This window comes from Cannabis sativa, chromosome 2 (assembly GCF_029168945.1).
Source record: "Cannabis sativa cultivar Pink pepper isolate KNU-18-1 chromosome 2, ASM2916894v1, whole genome shotgun sequence".
Taxonomy (NCBI): Eukaryota; Viridiplantae; Streptophyta; class Magnoliopsida; order Rosales; family Cannabaceae; genus Cannabis; species Cannabis sativa.
Window position 1 is genome coordinate 29,257,581 of NC_083602.1, and position 20,898 is coordinate 29,278,478.

Consider the following 20,898-nt stretch of genomic DNA (forward strand, 5'->3'; position numbering starts at 1 on the left):
ATTAGAAGTACCCAATCTGGTTCTGCTTTGGAGCAGACTTTGAATCAAAGTAGTATCCAATCTCATACGGAGTAGGCTGAGGCCAGCCTAGCTCTGGGTATAAAAAAAAAATCATTGATGAGAGGTATTTTATACTTTTCGAGGTGCTTTTTGTTGGACACACCCCAAAGTAAGTAGCAATATCTCTGAAGTATGGGTGTAACGGCAACACCGCTCCCTGCTCAATATGGCGCTTTAACCATGTCATCCAACTGACAGCAAGCCAATGTGCTCTCTGATCCCTCATGGGTATCTCACTCTGGACACCCCTCACTAGTCCACTAGCAAGTATCCTATCAAAAGTCTCGGTAGGAATGACAGATGTGGGAGAGACACATGTGTCTCCCTTTGATCTAACGTCCAGAACTTGAGGCTCTGAAGATTGATTCAAGACATGATCCAGGGCTAACACTGAAGGCTGGCCTAGCCTGTTCAGAGCTAACCCATCATCATCATATCCACCCAAATTGCAGTTGGAGAGGACAACTCAAGTCCTGTATCTCTTCCTCCTAATTGGCACAGCCTCCTCAACCTCAAACTTAGTGTCACAACTCTTAGCCCCTGGTTAATCTTAAGCACCTCCACCCGGCTGACCTCTGGATCTACATCATCATAAGGCTATGACGCCTCCTCTACAATTCTGACTCTGCCCATCGTTGCAACACTAGCAACATGAGGATCATATGGAGGCACCCTACAATACGATTATTTCATTTTGGCCATGACTATTAGTCCAGAATCACACAAAAGGAGCACGGGGACAGACTAAAATGCTATTTCTCAAAAGCAAAGTTGACAAGACCTATGATACAGTAGTTGTCACCACCCCAAATCAACACTCAAAATCACCTGCATAGAAGAGACAAAGGGAGGTGAGCAACTTGATAAAGCTACAGACAAAGTTCCAGTTAATTGTACCCAAGGGTACTTACCAAGTAAATTACACTGTACAAGGTTGGGTATCAGGGAAGTACCGTCCTAAGTACATGTACTTAGACAAATAGTGAGTGCTAAGTTGTGCACTTGACTATAATGGACTCACTACCAAGTCTTATACAAAGTTCTCAAGGGGAACCATGCATAAGACTACAGTTGTACATACCTCAAAGGCCATCACGAGACCCTAGCCGAGGTCAAAAGAAGACAAAAGAATGGCTGCCCACTTGGAACCTTAGCCTTGGCCAACCAGGGTTCTCTAGCCTTAGAGGGTCGACCAAGTCCCATGACCCAGCCTAGGGCCGGCCAGGAGTTTAACTTCCAGGCATAGGCTGACCAGTTTTAAAGTTATCCCCCTATGGTCAGCCAGACTCCATGGTGAACATCCATGGCCAGCCAAGTCTTGAACAAGACTTTCAACCAGACAGGATGTATAAAGGATTCGAACATGTGTTTTTTTAAGAACTCAAACACGTTCTTCATGTTCTTCGTGACTCAAGGAGCCAAGAATTGCAACGAAGGTCAGAATAAGATCTTCTTCATCTAGAAATCACACATTACATATCCTAAGACTGCCGTGCAGATCAAAATACTAAAAGGATTATAATCTAACGTGGGAATCAAGAATATTCAAAGCAAAGAAAGCTTCATGAAATCATGGCAACATTAGATAAATCAAGTAAATAGTGAGAATAGAAAGCTTACCCACTATAAGAAATTCTTGACTAAGAAAATGGGAAGCTTAGATTGTCAAAACAACACAAAAATCTCGGGAGATGGAGTAATATGGGTTTGACCTCTAGAGAGAAGGAGAAGCTTCTTCAAAAGTTACTTTCTAGTGAGAGTGAAAAGTGAAAAGTGAAGAGGAGTTTCCCTCTAAGAGGCTTATATAGTTTCTATGGGACCACTCCTTCACTTGCCATGCAGTGCTCAACTAAAAAGTATTTGGAAGTGCAATGACGTTAACTTACTGCAACAAATGAGATCAAACAGTCAAATGCCAGTATTTCAAAGACTAAAAATGCAGCAACATTTACTTAGATAAGGCTGCATCAGTATGTGGAGGCAAATATTATCCTGATTTTTGCCCACTTGATGTGGCATGACTACATGGACAATATCAATGCCATGTGGCAGTACAGATCACCAACAAGGAGGTTAATTCATCTACTCAGCACCCTAGCCAATGGGCGTCCCGATACTCAAACAGGACTACGAGTGACAAACCACGTCTGGCCAGCTTCTAGAAAGCACAAGGCCGGCCAGCCTACATCCTACAAGTGCATGACCAGAAAACACTTGGCCTGGCAAGACTTTGGTGCACAACATTGCACGTGGACTGCAAGCTGGACTGTGAATTAGGCCTTAACAGCCACTAAAGTAGATGGAAAATACCTATTTTTAAGGGGCATTTTGATCATTTGTATTTTACTAATTTAATATGTAAATATTTGCTTATTTTATTTGTAATTAGAGTTTGAGCTCTCCTATATAAAGAGTCTTAACTCAACCCTAAAATCCTAAGTGCTAACTAAGTAATTAAGTTGTAAAACTTTAAGTTTGATAACTCACACTCTCTCTCACACGCTCACCATTGCTTCTCTCTACACTTGAGAGTTACCATCTTTGATTCCTATTTTGTAACCTTAAGAGAGCCTTTTCAGATCCCACCTATAGTGATATGAATAGTATTATCTCTCAGTATCAATACAACTAAAGGGGAGTAGGTTATTACCTGCTAACTCAGGGGGTAGAACCTCTATAAAAATCCTTGTGTTTTTTTACTTTCTAGTTCTAATTATGTAACACTTGGCAAGCATCAACATTAATTAGACTCCACTGTCGGTTGGCCAAATCTAAGGTCAACATCTTTTTTACTTACAACTGAAGATCAAAGAAACTGATTTCACCACATATCCATTATGCGTCTGTTGGAATTTATTTTACATGGATCTTAGATCTACTCAAAAGTATGTTTATTAACACCCTAAATATGAACTTTTATAAAATGATGAAATAAACACATATAAAGTTTAGGAAACCTTACATTGGGTGAAGCGGAATTAAATGACTCCTTCTGTTCAGATATCTAGCCCTTGATTCCATTCTGTAGCAGAGCATTATCAATATCTGAACCTGGATCTCTTTCTCTGAATCTTTGATGCTGAAACCTCCTTCTTGCTGAAAGTCTTTCTTCACGATCTTCCTCACTATGATTGAGGTATCACTTGTTGTGTGTGGGCACTACTCATACACTAAGAATTTCGCAATTGAAGAGGAAGAAGAAAGAGAGAGTGGGTTCGGCCAAAGATAGGGAGAGCGAAGGCTCAGTTTTTTTTCTGAATCAGAAGTGTTAGAAGAAAAGTGTAAATTTCCTGAAACCTTCACTATCTATTTATAGCATTCCACTAGGGTTAGGTTTGAATTATTTGGCATTAAAATAATAAAAATATCAGAGGAAAAAACCCTACAAAAGTGGCCGGCCCTACATAGTGGATTTGGGCCTCACTTTTTGCAATTTTGCAGTTTTATCTTTTCTGCATCTGATTTTCTCAAAAACGCCAATTTTCTAATTCAACCATTTAAATGCCAATTCTAACTATTTAATAACTATAAATAATTATTAAATAATATTGTCATTTATCATATTTATTAATTGAACCATACAAAGTATCATAATTAACAAATATGCCCCTAAAACTCTTTCTTTACAATTTCGCCCTTACTTAGTGAAAAAATTCACAAATAGACATAGTCTAATTTGAGAATTATAATTGATTAATCAAAACCAATTATATGAGTCTTACAAGCAATATTATCTCAACTAGTGCGGGGACCATGGGTCTATATAACCGAGCTTCCAATAAGTAGATCAAGAATTTAGCACTAAAATTCACTAACTTATTAATTCTTCGTTGAATCCACGCATAGAACTTAGAATTGCACTCTCAGTATATAGAATGCTCTATATGTTCCACCATATAGACACATCATTAGTTATCCATTGTTATAATCCTAATGTGATCAATGATCCTCTATATGAATGATCTACACTGTAAAGGGATTAAATTACCGTTACACCCTACAATGTATTTATTCCTTAAAAAACTTGACCCCGTATAAATGATATTTCAGCTTATGTGAAATGAGTAATCCACCATTTATTTTCTTTTGGTCAAGCTCGAAGGAGATCATCCTTTGCTTACTATTCGCCAGATAGAAGCTATAGATTCCATGTTTATGATAGCGCTCCCACTCAATTGCACTACCGTGTTCCCAAAATGTACGTATCACCCTGACCTAAAAGTAGGCTTAACTAACAAATCAAAGAACACGAATAGCCTTTCAAGATTGAGCCTAATCATAACAGGATTAAGAACATTTGATCTAGGATCAACTAGGCGATATTGACTTGAATTGATATTCCGGTAAGTTTAATAAATCTAAGTCAAAGTTCAATATCGGTCCCTTCCGATGCATACTACATGCATCCAACCTGAGCTTTACTTTAACCAATGCTCTGGAAAGAGCATAGCACTTCTCCAAATGCAAGTAAACTCTGTTGTAGATTATCATATCAGTAAAACCCTATGTCTGATAAATCTAGGAAACTTTATTCACATAGTCATGTTTACTTTCCAATGTGTTGACGGCACAATAAACAGGATCAAGTATGTGAAAAGGGTTTCAGATGAATTTATACATTATGTACATATAATCATGAAATAAATCATGTGAACCATTTGCAACATTAAATGTTATTTCTGATCTATATTAATAAGTAAATCTGATTATATTGAAATGAGTTTTATTTAGGGCATAAAACCCAACAAACTCCCACTTTCACTAATATAAAACAAAAAGTGCGATTCAAATAATCTCAACACCTTGATATACAAATCAAGTGTAGTAGTAGTAAACTCCTCGTAATAGGATCTGAAAGGTTGAATTAAACACAACCTTTTCTCCACCATTACTCTTCCTTTAATCACAAAATCATTGATAATGTGAAATTCCTCTCTATATGTCTACTCTCTTGGGATACTGGATTCTATACCTTTGGCAACTACTTTTGGTTAATCAGGAAATTAACACTAGTAGTTTAAGGCAATTTGGAATGGTGCCAAAGATGTATAGAACTTTCCTTAGACTGAATAAGTACCTTTCCTGCAGCTTTAACATTCAGTCTCTCTCTGGTAGACCTAGAGACTTCAGATAGGTTTTTACACTTCTCCAAAATCACTATTCCACCCCCAGAGTAACCATCATCTTATCAGAAAGATTTTCTAGCACAAAGACAAATTTCGAAATCTGATGTGGTGTAGTCTAAGAGTTTTAAACACACTCTTATAGACTAACATATAGTTCCTCTTCTTAATCTTAGGATTTACTTGATTGTCTTCCAATGTTCTTCTTTTGGATTAATCTGATACCTACTCATTACTCCCACTCAACAGCAGGTGTCTGGTCTAAGGCATACAAAAGCATATCTAAGACCTCTCACTGTTGATTTAAGAAATTCTTTCATGGCTTGATCTTTTCTGGAATAGTTGAGACTTTTCCTTAGATAAATAAAATCTATGTCTAAGAAGTTGTGAAGCTTCTATAGATTGCCATTAGAAATAAAATGGTTCAGCATCTTACTAAAGTAAGTTGCTTGCATTAGAGTAAGTAATTACCAGGTATACCACAAGCCATAGGTTTAGATAAACTCAAACCTATAATACTAGGAACAGGAAGTTTTGTTAAGTCCATTGAATAGACTTATAAACGTAAATTTCCTTTTATGTCCTTGTAATAGAAAACTTAAGGTTACTCCATGTGAATGGATTAAACCATAGTTCTATTGGCTTTCTTCTTAGTTTCTTATCTTGACAATCCATTACTTGTTTAAACTCACAATGGATTTTAATCACTAGTGTCTCCCAAGTCATAAGAAGGTGAGTTCCTAGAAACTCTCCCACTACGTCAAGGTACCGTGAATTATGTCGAAGAAAACTAAATGGTATTAACCTCTTTAGTTGTGACAAGACAACAAAGGCAGTGGGATCATCATATGTAAGATGATAGAACACTTTTGGAATCAAGAATTAAATATCTCCTTTATTTGCTACTTGTTTTTCAGACTTAGTCATTTTCTTAGACACTTTCTTATCTATTGACAATGGGATAGTCCACTCCTAATCACTTAGAATAGCTAACAAACCATGGTTAACAGTTCTAGCTTTTCTTAAGATTTTAATTAGGTCATCCATGAATCTAGTAATGATTCATATGAAGTATACAACCATTACATCATTCTGAAATTGTATTACCATAGAAGGATTTAGGCAACGACTAGTAACTAATCATCAATATGCAATTCGAAATTTCTGGGGAGGTAAGTTTGGATATAATTCAAAATCAATTTAATGATCTTTGAACTGCATATCTACTAACTATTTCTCCACCCCTATCAGTTCGCAAGATCTTTAACCACTTACCTTAATGGTTTCAACCATTGCTAGAAATTTAGAAATTTTTCAAACATTTCAAATTTCTTTGCATAAGGTATAATCTAGAGTGATCGTTTTAAGAATACAACGAAAAACTCATATCCACCCCTGAATGTACATCCATCTGCGAATGAGATGAACTACTTTCAGTGGATATAGGCATATTAACTCTTTGCAGAGATTGATCTTGTCAAATCCACTATGAACAAGATACAAATGCCATAGATAAAAAAATGTGGTAGTGTCTTTTGATGACTTAGGTTTAGTTACATCAAAGAATTCTTAGAATAGTGCAAGTGGATCCTGGTCACAGAATACCTAACTCATATTCCATACAGTTTGAATCCATTAATAGAAGATGGATATTAAACCCTTGTGAAGGTGTAACTGTATTGCATCTTGGAATTAGAAATATAAGAAAATTTCTGTTTGGAATCTAAAATTAAAGTCAAAGACTTAAATTTATACCAAATATAATGAGTAATTGTATCTTGGACCACCACTACTAATATAACTCTAAGTCTGATTTGCCCATACAAGTAGGAGATTTATAAGATTGAGGTTTTATATCAATTGGGAATAGAATTTCGGGATTATAATCATATGCGTCATTAAATTTCTTAAGAGAAAATATAGAATGACATGAAATGATTTATAGACCATTCATCCAATGATATGTTTTGAAGCTAATTCGAAATGAATAAGCTAAGAGGAATAGGATAATTTCGTTTATAAATAAGAATCCAACGATGCTTCGATTAGCGAAAGACAAAGTAATCTTATTTATGTAATCTTCTTGTTTCATATTGTAAAAATACTAGTCTAAGGTGTCATCAATTGATGAACAGCTAGATGTTGCATATACAATATTTATCTTTCGAGATCTTACACTATTATGTATGTCTAATGGTGAAAATCCATTAGGGATTTATCTCATTAGATAAACAAACATGTTAGACCAACAATGAAGATTCGAAATTAAACTACAATTTAATAACAGAAATTAACATGGTTCAATATAAATTCGTACACAATTCAGAAATTATAAACATATAGCAAGTAGGAATGACAAGTGAAAATACTAAAACTTATAATCCTAAATAATTTCCAAGGTTTTCAACAAACTGATATCAGTGTCCCGTTTAGGCGAGAGTCAAAGCTACCATTCATTGAATAGAGTTGTCAGCTCGTCTAAAATGTTAAACATTCTAGCAACCTTTTATTCGATCAAGATTGGAATTCAGCGTTGTCCCATTTAGGCGAGAGTCAAGGCAATTCTATCTTATGAGCTTCCACCATTGTTTCGCAATTTGCAAGTCAAGTATGGTCGCCACCATTGGGGTGATCCATACCATACAAAACACTTACAAACTACTTATCATTCGAGATTAAACGGGGCGAAATTGTTAATGAACGTTCCTCCATTAGGGAGGATTACTCACTAAAACAAACGCGGTGTAAAACTCACAATGGAGATCGAATGTCTTTTAATTAAAAGCTCATTATTTAAAAAGAGTTGTATTTTCTTTGATTCTCTTTATTTATTCTATTTATTTTAAATATATATTTATTTAATTAAAATTTCCAATTTAGAATGAAAAATTCTAAATATAAATTTTAATTTAATATTTATAAATTTTACTTAGATGGATATGAAAATAACATGAATTATTTCCATCTTAGTAATAATTTCCAATAAATATTTAGAAAAATATTCAATTTAAGTTGTTACAAAATTAATTTAAATTAATTTACAACTCAAATTTAATTTTCTATAAATATATATTGCATTTCGAAAAATTAAAGTACTCAAGGATACAATTTTCGAAAATGCATGTTAAAATAAAAAATTAATCCTGAAAAAATTATTCTATTTTAATGTTGGCCCAAAATTAATTAATAAAATTAATTTACAACAAAAAATATAATTTTCCTATTTAATTAAATATATAATCAAAATTTCAAATATTTAAGTATGATGATGAAAATCAACTTAAATATTAATTTTCTATTTAATTAAATACACTAGAAAAATACTTCAAGCAAAAATATCACCTATCTAGATTTTTCTTTGACTAATTAATTAAATTTCTAATAAACTATATTTTACTTCATTTATTTTTATTTAATCAATAAATGAAAAAAAATAATTGATATAAGTTGGTCCAAAATTAAAATAAATAATTTACAACTTTAATCTATTTTTCAAATAAAATTCGAAATTCCAGCATTTAAGAAATGCAATTTCGAAATTTGATTAATAAAATAAAGAAAAAATATATTTTGAAAATTATTTAAATTTAGTTGAAAAAATAAATTTCAACTAAAAATAATTTTCTATTTAATTAAGTGTCATGAAAAAGAAATATTTAAGCATCATGATGAAAATCAACTTAGATATTTAATTTTTAAATTAATTAAATGTATTAAATTCAAGAAATAAATAATTAAGTGTAGAGAAGGCTTAATTATTAATCTCAGTTTAATACTAGGAAAAAATATACTTAAAATAAATTGTACCAAAATTAATTATTTAAATAATTAATTTCACAATGTATAATATTTTCCTATTTAATATTAGAAATAATAAGTAGTCTAGAAATAACTATCTAGAAAATATCTTATTTGACTAAGTATCTTTTCCACAAAATTTGAAAAAATATCTAATTTAAGTTGTATTAGAAAAAATCTAGAACCTAAATATTTTCAAATTTAAATTTAATTAAATATCAAAAATTAAGTTGTAACCACTTAATTTAAAAATATTCCATTTTAAGTTAATATTCGAAAAGATATTAACCTAAAAAAAATATCTAAAGAATCTTAATAACCAATGCCTAAAATTCCTCAACTTAATTTTGAAATTTTAAATCCAAAAGATATTCAGATTTAAGTTGGTTAGTTGTAGATAACTAAATATCAACTTAAATAGGAATATTTAATGAAAAATTTAAATTAAGCTCGAGAAAGAATCTAGATGGTTATAATTCTATATTTAATTAAATACAAGAAAATACATATAGTTTAGCTTAGAATAAAAAATTCTTTAAACTATAATTTTCTTAAATTAATTTCAAAATAAAAGAAATTAATTATGTTGCTAATCAATTTTATTAGGTTAAACTAGTTTAATTAACCTAGTACAGTTATTCAAATCAAGCAAATGGGCCTTCACAATTGGGGTGGTTCATGTGAGGGAGTGCTGGGTTCAGTATGTTGTACCCACTACTATGGCTCCCAACTCTCACACAAGGCCAAAAAGAGAGGAATTTAACCTTAAAATGAACAACTGTTATTAATTGAATAGGCCCAAAAACTAAATGGGCCTAAATAAAATCTATCAAGAACTATGATATTTTATTTAGCAACAACAACCTATATGCATCAATAATGAAATTAAACACATAGGCTCACACACGCACACTTTGGATGTGTCCTATCATGTTGCTAGGTCATACACAGATGAAAGAAGTTTGTAAATATACCTGTTACAAATTATTATCTTGACCAAGGGAGCCATCAGATCAATAGATCTGGCAAAAAGTAACCATGGCTATTTGCAATCAAGTAATAATAGGTTTTGAAAACTTACACACAGGCTAAAACACATACTCCTGCAACAAGGTTAGCTGGATAGTTGGATGTAGGAATTATTTAATTTTAAATTAAATTATTAATTTCGAAATAATTAATTAAATAATTTTCGAAAAAGTTTTAAAAAAAAATTGAAAAATTCGAAAAATTTTAAAAAAAATTTAAATTTGAAATTAAACCTACAATTTTGAAAATTAGGTTTCAACCAACCTAAATATCATTTCAAAATTTGCTAACTACTTTTAAAATTTAAATGTTATTTTATAAATAAAAATTAAATTAAAAATTAAAAAAGATAAATAAATATCTTTTTCAGATTTTAAATGTAATTTAAATAAATAAAATAACAAAATTTTAAAATTAGCAAAATATCTTACATCTTTTTAAAATTACATGATTATAATTATCTTATTTTAAATTTAAATAAGGTCAAATTATTTAAAAAAAAAAAGATTAAATTTAAAATATTTGAAATATGACCTTAAATTTAAAAATAAGATAAGATATAATCAAATTTAAAAATAAGATAGATTATTAAGCAAATAGGATAGATACTAACTATTTTAAATTCAAATTACACTAATATCTTGAATTAAATTTAAAAAATATTAAATTAATTCATAATGATAATTAGAATTGAATTAGGAATAGTAATAGTATAAATATAGAACTACACAAAAAATCGGAAGTTAATTCCATGAAAAAGCATGAAAAATCGAAGAAAAACGAAAAAATTGAGAGCTGTACGGACAGTTTTCGCGATCGCAGGAAAAATTTCAGCACAACTCCGATTTTTTCGAATCTTCAAAAAATCATAACTAATTCAAATTAAATCGAAATTGAGTTGTGTAAAAAAGTAACTTGCTTAACTTTTTCCATACTATCCAATAAAAATAATTCCAGAAACATATATACAATTATTTTTAACGAAAATTCACAAACACCAATCAATCATCAAATAACACTCAATACAACATGATACCATCCAAAAACAAACAAACAATCGTTTTAAAGTCCAAATTTCTTGCAAGTAAATCAATTAACATGGCTCTGATACCAGTTGTTGGAAATTTATTTTACCAGGATCTTAGATCTACTCACAAGTATGTTGATTAACACCCTAAATATGAACTTTCTAAAACGATGAAATAAACACATATAAAGTTTAGGAAACCTTACATTGGGTGCAACGGAATTAAATGACTCCTTCCGTTCAGATATCTAGCCCTTGATTCCTTTCTGTAGCAGAGCATTATCAATATCTGAACCTGGATCTCTTTCTCTGAATCTTTGATGCTGAAACCTCCTTCTTGCTGAAAGTCTTTCTTCACGATCTTCCTCACTATGATTGAGGTATCACTTGTTGTGTGTGGGCACTACTCATACACTAAGAATTTCGAAATTGAAGAGGAAGAAGAAAGAGAGAGTGGGTTCGGCCAAAGATAGGGAGAGAGAAGGCTCGATTTTACGAGATCGGAAGTGTCAGAAGAAAAGTGTAAATTTCCTGAAGCCTTCACTATCTATTTATAGCATTCCACTAGGGTTAGGTTTGAATTATTTGGCATTAAAATAATAAAAATATCAGAGGAAAAAACCCTACAAAAGTGGCCGGCCCTACATAGTGGATTTGGGCCTCACTTTTTGCAATTTTGCAGTTTTATCTTTTCTGCATCTCATTTTCTCAATAACGCCAATTTTCTAATTCAACCATTTAAATGTCAATTCTAACTATTTAATAACTATAAATAATTATTAAATAATATTTTCATTTATCATATTTATTAATCGAACCATACAAAGTATCATAATTAACAAATATGCCCCTAAAACTCTTTCTTTACAATTTCGCCCTTACTTAGTGAAAAAATTCACAAATAGACATAGTCTAATTTGAGAATTATAATTGATTAATCAAAACCAATTATATGAGTCTTACAAGAAATATTATCTCAACTAGTGCGGGGACCATGGGTCTATATAACCGAGCTTCCAATAAGTAGATCAAGAATTTAGCACTAAAATTCACTAACTTATTAATTCTTCGTTGAATCCACGCATAGAACTTAGAATTGCACTCTCAGTATATAGAATGCTCTATATGTTCCACCATATAGACACATCATTAGTTATCCATTGTTATAATCCTAATGTGATCACTGATCCTCTATATGAATGATCTACACTGTAAAGGGATTAAATTACCGTTACACCCTACAATGTATTTATTCCTTAAAACACTTGACCCCGTATAAATGATATTTCAGCTTATGTGAAATGAGTACTCCACCATTTATTTTCTTTTGGTCAAGCTCGAAGGAGATCATCCTTTGCTTACTATTCGCCAGATAGAAGCTATAGATTCCATGTTTATGATAGCGCTCCCACTCAATTGCACTACCGTGTTCCCAAAATGTACGTATCACCCTGACCTAAAAGTAGGCTTAACTAACAAATCAAAGAACACGAATAGCCTTTCAAGATTGAGCCTAATCATAACAAGATTAAGAACATTTGATCTAGGATCAACTAGGCGATATTGACTTGAATAGATATTACGGTAAGTTTAATAAATCTAAGTCAAAGTTCAATATCGGTCCCTTCCGATGCATACTCCATGCATCCAACCTGAGCTTTACTTTAACCAATGCTCTGGAAAGAACATAGCACTTCTCCAGATGCAAGTAAACTCTGTTGTAGATTATCATATCAGTAAAACCCTATGTCTGATAAATCTAGGAAACTTTATTCACATAGTCACGTTTACTTTCCAATGTGTTGACGACACAATAAAAAGTATCAAGTATGTGAAAAGGGTTTCAGATGAATTTATACATTATGTACATATAATCATGAAATAAATCATGTGAACCATGCAACATTAAATGTTATTTCTGATCTATATTAATAAGTAAATCTGATTATATTGAAATGAGTTTTATTTAGGGCATAAAACCCAACAACGTCAACATACAGAACAACAGCACAACAACAGCTGCAATACCAATGTTCACATAAAAAACAACACAAGGTCAACAAATTGTGGGAATGCTTGAGAAAAAAATGCCAACAACTGAATCATGCACACTAGAACAACCAGCAAAAGAAGAAGGAGAAACCAAAACAGCAGAAGGTGACAACAACCAATTCGACATAGTTGACTATGCAAATCTTATTGCTGAAGAAATGGTAGAAAACTTGAAAACAACTGTAAAAAATAGATCCACAGGTTGACATCAACAATGCAAAGTTCATAACAGATAAATTCAACCCTTAAGTTGAAAAAGGACAGGCATACAATGACAAAGAAACATTCAAGAGGGTACTGAGCGACTACGCAATCAAAAACAACTTCCAATTCAAGGCATGGAGGTCATGCTCTCAAGAATACAGTCTAAAGTGTGTTTATGAAAGTTGTAATTGGTCTCTACGAGCATAAAAAAATGAGCCAACAAATACATTCATAATCAGGAGGTTCTCAAACATACACACCTGCCCAATAAATGTTAGATATGAAGATCAAAGGCAAGTAACAACAAAATCCATAGGGGAATGCATCAAATCAAAGTTTCTGAACATAAAGACAAAAGCAACACCACTAGATATAAAAGGAGAATTGAAACACATGTATGAAATCAAGATGAACTACATGAAAGCTTGGAGAAGTAAAGAGCATGTTGTTAATTACATATGAGGAAATACTAAGAAATCATACAGCTTGATACCAAGTTTCTTGCACAAGGTGCAAAAAAAAACAACCTAGCATCATTTATGGATTTGAAAACAGCATAAGACAACAGTTTTTTGTTTATTTTTAAGGCTTTGGATGCTTCGATAAAAGGGTGGAAAACATGCAGGCCGATAATAATGGTCGATAGTACATTCCTGAAAGCAGCTTACGGAGCAACATTGCTGTCTGCATGCACACAAGATGCAACATGTCACATATTTCTGCGTGCATTCTGTGTTACCAATTTTGAAAATGACAACTCTTGGAAATATTTTTTCAAAAAATTAAAAGAAGTATATGGCGTGAGAGAAAAACAGTGTCTAATTTTAGACGGAAATGAGAGCCTAATCAAAACAATAAGAGAAATATACACATGCATACTGTGGATATCACCTGATGAACAACCTTAAAACAACTTTCAAAACACATGCTGCTAAGTAAAACCTGCCATTCTTTGGAGCAGTGAAAGCGTACATAGAAAGACAATTTGAGTACCACATGGAAAGACTAGATGGCTTGGACAAACGCATAAGAACGTACTTGCGAAAACTCAATTATGATAAATGGTCAAGGATTCACAACAAAAATAAGAGATATTTCTGTTGGAAAAATTTTTACCAGGATCTTAGATCTACTCACAAGTATGTTATTTAAACACCCTAAATATGAACTTTCTAAAACGATAAATTAAACACATATAAAGTTAAGAAAACCTTACATTGATGCAGCGGAATTAATGTCTCCTTCCACTCAGATCTCTAACCCTTGATTCCTTTCTGTAGCAGAGTATAATCAAGATCTGAGCCTGAATGTCCTTCTTCTTCAAGTTTGATCCTTCACAGTCTTCCAATCTATGATTGAGTTACTGCTTGCTGTGTGTGGGCACTTACTCTTTCACTAGGGTCGAAAAAGATGAAGGAGAAAAGAGAGAGAGGGTTTCGGCCAAGGTATAGAAAGTGGGAAAGGCTCAGTTTTTCTGAAGAGAGAAATTTCTGTCAGAAAAGGTTATTGAAAACTTGTGTTTTGACTGAGCCATCACTTTCTATTTATAGGCAACTACTAGGTTTAGGTTAGGAATTATTTGGCATTAAAATAATGAAAATATTAAATAACCTTTTAAATGCCAAAACTAATTATTTAATAACTAAAATAAATTATTAAATAATATTGTCATTTAATTTAATTATTAATTAGACATATAAAGTCCATTAATAAATAAATAAACCTAGAATCTCTTTTCTTTACAATTTCACCCCTGCTTAGTGAAAATTCATAAAATTAGACATAGTCTAACTTTAGAATTATAATTGATCAATCACGAATCAATTAATGAGTCTTACAAGCAGAATGTTCTCAACTAGAATGGGGACCATGGATCTATATGCTGAGCTTCCAATAAGTGAACCAAATTTACCAAGTAAATTCCTACTTATTAATTCTTCGTTGAATCCACTCTTAGAACATAGAATTGCACTCTCAGACTTATATAGAGCATATTGTATGTTTCACGATATCAATATACTATCTCATTTAACCATTGTTATAATCTTATTGTGATTTAAAGATCCTCTATATAGATGATTTACATCGAGATGGGATTTCTTTACCGTTCTCACCCCTCAATGTATTTTGCCCCTTAAAACACTTAGCTACCTGTAAATGGTATTTAGTGATCTAATAATTAGTCAGTTAAACAAGAGCTCATCCATTTACTTCTATTTGCTAAGCTCGAAGGGAATCATCACTTGACTTCTATACACCAGTAGAAGCTATAGATTCCATATTTATGTTCAGCACTCCCACACAATCATACTATCATGTTCTCGAAATATACGTATCACCCTGACCCGAAAGTAGGCTTAACTAATAAATCTAAGAACATGAATAGCACTCCTGAGTTGAGCCTAAGCATATCAGGATTTAGATTCTTTTAATCTTAAGATCAACTACTGATATTGACTTGGAAAGATATGTATAACGGTAAGTTTGTAATATCTTAACTTAGTTGCAATATCGGTCCAGTCCAATGTATACTCCATACATTCGAAACTAGTATACTTTACTAATGTCCTGGAAAGAACATAACACTTACTCCAAGTGTAATTACACATCATCGTTGATTATCACATTAGTGTAAATCCAATAACACTGATGAAACAGGGACCAAAACTTTTGATTCATATGATCACAATCACATTCCACTGTGTTGACGATACTGTAATTGTGAATAAACATATGATCTGGATTTAACTGATTTTGTGTGTATGAATGTAACAAACATATTAAACCATTAGCATGTAAAATTCATGCAAACATCAATCACTTCGAATTTCTTATATTGATAACTAATCAGATTGTAAAGAGTTTTATTTAGGGCATAAAACCCAACAAACTCCCACTTGCACTAATATAAAACAAACTGTGCAAATAGGTCAATCTGATATCTTGATCTTCAGATCAAGTGTAGTATATTTGAATCCACCCAAACTTCTGGAAACTAGTTCATAAATACACTTATGAAACATCCTTTACTATATGCTTTACTTATCAAGGGATACTGAAATCTTTACTGTTTTAAAAGTACATCTGAATTAACAGAAGACATATCTCTCATATTTTAAAATATGTAATTGAGATAATACAGTGTAGACTTTTCTTCAGTGATATAACTTTCTTGGGTTTCGAATACACAAAGTTATAATTCTTCTTTGGTAGAGCTTGAATTATTATACAATAATTCCTCCACCCCCAAAGTAAGCACCATCTCATAGAATTTCGAAATTAGATGGTGAGATACAAAGACAACTGATACACAGTTCCTTAATATCTAACATATAGATCACTTTCATAAATCCTTCTTGAATATCTTCTAATGTTCCCTATTTGATTACATCTCAGATAGCTCCCACTCAATAGCAGATGTCTGGTTAAATAATACTTTTAACCTCTGATTGTTTGGAGAGTTACCTAGTTGTGACTTTTGTATTAGTCTGAAACTTTAAGTCAAGACTAAGTCATCAACATAGCAGACTAGTATTTGAAGTGAAAAATACATGCCAGAGATAAAGTAATCAAAATTAAGATACCATCAAATTTTATGAGGATTAAGAATTCTTGGTTCAAGTCATTCGAATGGACTGAACTAGAGTTCTTTATCTTATTCTCATAATTCTGATAAGCTATTCCTATCCATGTGAATGGTTAGATTTGCTTTTCAGTATTGTTCTTAAGTACCTATCACAAGTATCAACCTGATGAAGATGGGTATAGAATTTTAAAATTCTCCCACTCAATTAAGGTAGTGTGAAACTTTAACAAAGAACTTTCAAAAGTATCAAACTTTTACTTACAACAGTAAAAACGAAATGGAACATACAATCAAGATCAAGAATTTATATTGACAATAGCTGACTCATTATATTACTTCCATGTTTAAACAAGATATGTGTTTCATAGGGAATTGTGGAATAGCTCCACCCCTAAGAATATACATATAGGGTACTTGTGGATAACCTCCACCCCTAAGTATATAGAGATTATGATCCACCCCTAAAGGTAGTAAAGATCATGATTCTCATAGTGTGATAGAGTTTATGTTTATGTGGAGTTGAATACTATCCAGAGTTCATTAGATATAAAAGATCGTTGAACTGCATAGTTTTCTTAACTTTTTTCCACCCCTATCAGATCATAAGATCCTTTTATTAAACAAATTCTTAATAATTGTATGAGAATTAATAATTATTAATAAACATAGAAATAATTTCTAGTGTTTATTTAATATAACTCTATGAAGAGTTGTAAATATAATAGAATTTGCATCAATAATAAAAACACTAACACATACAAACATATAAATATAATGTGGTAATAATTGATGAAGATAAATTAAATGAAGCTCAATCTCATAATTTGCAATAGTAAATTTCGAAAATTATAAACTTTATTAATAAAAAAAAGTTACTGCAACAATATGAGAGAAACAGGGATAAATATCCCTAACTAAAATTTGAAGTCCAAATTGTCTTTAAACTAAAACAATTAATTCAAAAATTGAAGAGCTTCATCTTCATCTGGACGATTTCACCCTTGGTCCAGCTTGCTGATCCAACTCAATTGAGTTCAAGTAGCTTGGCCTATAAGAAGAAGAAAACAAATGAACAAAGTTAGTCCAGAATCATAAATCCAATTGGATAACAATTCACTAAACTCTTAAAGTTTATAATTTGAAATACCTTGTTTCTTTGCAAGAAGTTTAGGACACTGGGGTTTCCAATGACCTTTCTCATTGCAGTGGAAACACTTTCCTTTAAGTGTAGCATCACCAGAAGGAGCAGCCTTTTTCATGGCTTTTGTTCGCTTCTTGGTGTTCTTCCACTTCTTCTTCGATTTGGGCTTTGAAGCAGAGGCAACATTTGCTTCAGGTTTTATCGTCCCATTACCATTCCCAGGATTGTGAGGTTTACTCCCTTTCTTCTTGGGTCCTCCAATCAAATTTTCATAAGTTTGAAGGTCATTGACTAATTCATGAAAGTCAATTTCCTTCTTATTCATGACATAATTTGATGTATATGGTAGAAATGCTGGAGTCAGGCTATTCAAGATAAGACTAACTTGAGTAGCACTGTCCATTTCAGCACCATGATCCTGGGCTTCTTGGAAATAACTGGACATGAGGAGAACATGGTCACGCACGTTTTGATGAGGTTCCATCCGTGCGTTAATGTACTTCTTAGTCGCGTCAAAGCGTGACTGAAGTGATGCCTTACCGAATAGCTCATTTAACTTCGTCATTACTTCAGCAGCCTTCTCAGTTTTAGAAAACCGAGTTTTGAGGGTGTCAACCATGCTAGAAAGCATAAAGTATAGAGCTTTGTCATTTGCTTTCTGCCAACGCTCATACTTTTCTTTCACAGCTTTGGATGCATTGTCCCCAGGCACTTCAGGTGACGGCTCAGTTAAAACAAACAAGGCACTTTCTCCTATGAGAGCAATATTAATGTTCTCATTCCATTTATTAAAGTTAGATCCATTCAGCTTATTTTCAGTCAACAGTGATAACATGGGATTCATTTTGACAAAACAGGATACTACAAAATAATAGAATTCAACAAATAGAAATTAAATAATGGTTTTACACACAAAATCAATTCAGAAATTATAAGCACAGAGCAAGTAGGAATGATATGAGAAAATACTTAAAAAATTCAATCCTAAATAATTTCCAAGGTTTTCAACAAACTGATATCAGTGTCCCGTTTAGGCGAGAGTCAAAGCTACCATCCATTGAATAGAGTTGTCAGCTCATCTAAAATGTTAAACATTCTAGCAACCTTTTATTCGATCAAGATTGGAATCCAGCGTTGTCCCGTTTAGGCGAGAGTCAAGGCTATTCTATCTTATGGGCTTCGACCATTGTTTCGCAATTTGCAAGTCAAATATGGTCGCCACCATTAGGGTGATCTATACCATATAAAACACTTACAAACCACTTATCATGCGAGATTAAACGGTGCGAAATTGCTAATGAACGTTCCTCCATTAGGGAGGATTACTCACTAAAACAAACACGGTGTAAAACCCACAATGGAGATCGAATATCTTAATAATAATAAAGCTCATTATTTAAAATGTATTTTCTTTATTATTCTAATAAATAAATCTCATTAAATTCTAAATTAAGAATTAAAATTCAAAAATAAGAATTTAATATAATATTTATAAAATTATACTTAGATGGTGATTGAAATAAAATTAATTATTTCCATCTTAGTAATAATCTTAAATATAAATATTAAGGAAATTAATTTAAGTTGAATTAAATAAATAATTAGCAACTTAAAAATTTCCTTTGAGAATATATTTATTGGGTTCGAAAATTTAAAGTATATAAAAGAAATATACTATTTTCGAAAATAATAAAAATAGAAAAGAATCATTCAAGCAAAAATATCACCTATCTAGATATTCTTTTGACTAGTTAATTCAATTTCTAATAATATATATATATATATTTGTAAATTCATTTATTTTAAATTAATCAATTAAATGAAAAAATCATTGATTGAAGTTGACCCAAGAATTAATTAAAATAAATAATTAATTACAACTCAATCTATTTTTCAAAATAAAAAACTCGAAAATATTGCATAAATAAAATGCAAATTTCGAAATTGATTAATAAAATAAAGAAAAATATATATATTTTGAAAATTATTTAAATTTAAGTTGAAAAATTAAATTTCAACCTAAAAATAATTTTCTATTTAATTAAGTGTCATGAAAAATCAATAAATATTTAAGTATCATGATGAAAATCAACTTAGATATTTAGATTCTTCAAGTTAATTAAATGTATTAAATTCAAGAAATAATAATTAAGTGTAGAGAAGGCTTAATTATTTATTTCTAGTTTAATACTAGGAAAAATATACTTAATAAAATTGTACCAAAATTAATTATTTAAATAATTAATTTCACAAAGTATAATTTTCCTATTTAAATATTAGAAATAATAAGTAGTCTAGAAATTACTATCTAGAAAATATCTTATTTGACTAAGTATCTTTTCAAAAAATTTGAAAAATATCTAATTTAAGTTATATAGAAAAAATCTAAAACTTAAATAATTTCAAATTTAGATTTAATTAAATATCAAAAATTAAGTTGTAACCACTTAATTTGAAGATATCTTTTTTTAAAGTTAATATTTGAAAAGATATTAACCTAAAAAATATATAAAATATTCCATTTTAAGCTAATATTCGAAAAGATATTAACTTAAAAAATATCTTAAGAATCTTTAATAACTAATGCCTAGGATTCCTCAACTTGATTTAAAATTTAAATAAAATATTCAAATTTAAGTTAAATAAGAAAAATCAGTTGATACAACTAATTTATAACTTAAATAGGAATATTTAATTAAATAAGCTCTAGAAAGAATCTTAGTTAGTTAAAATTCTATATTTAATTAAATACAAGAAAAATACAAATAGTTTGTCTAGAATTAATATCTAAACTAAAAGTGTTTTTCTTAAAATTAACTTTAAAATATTAAAATGAAAATAAATTTCATATATTTTAAAAGTTAATTATGTTGCTAAT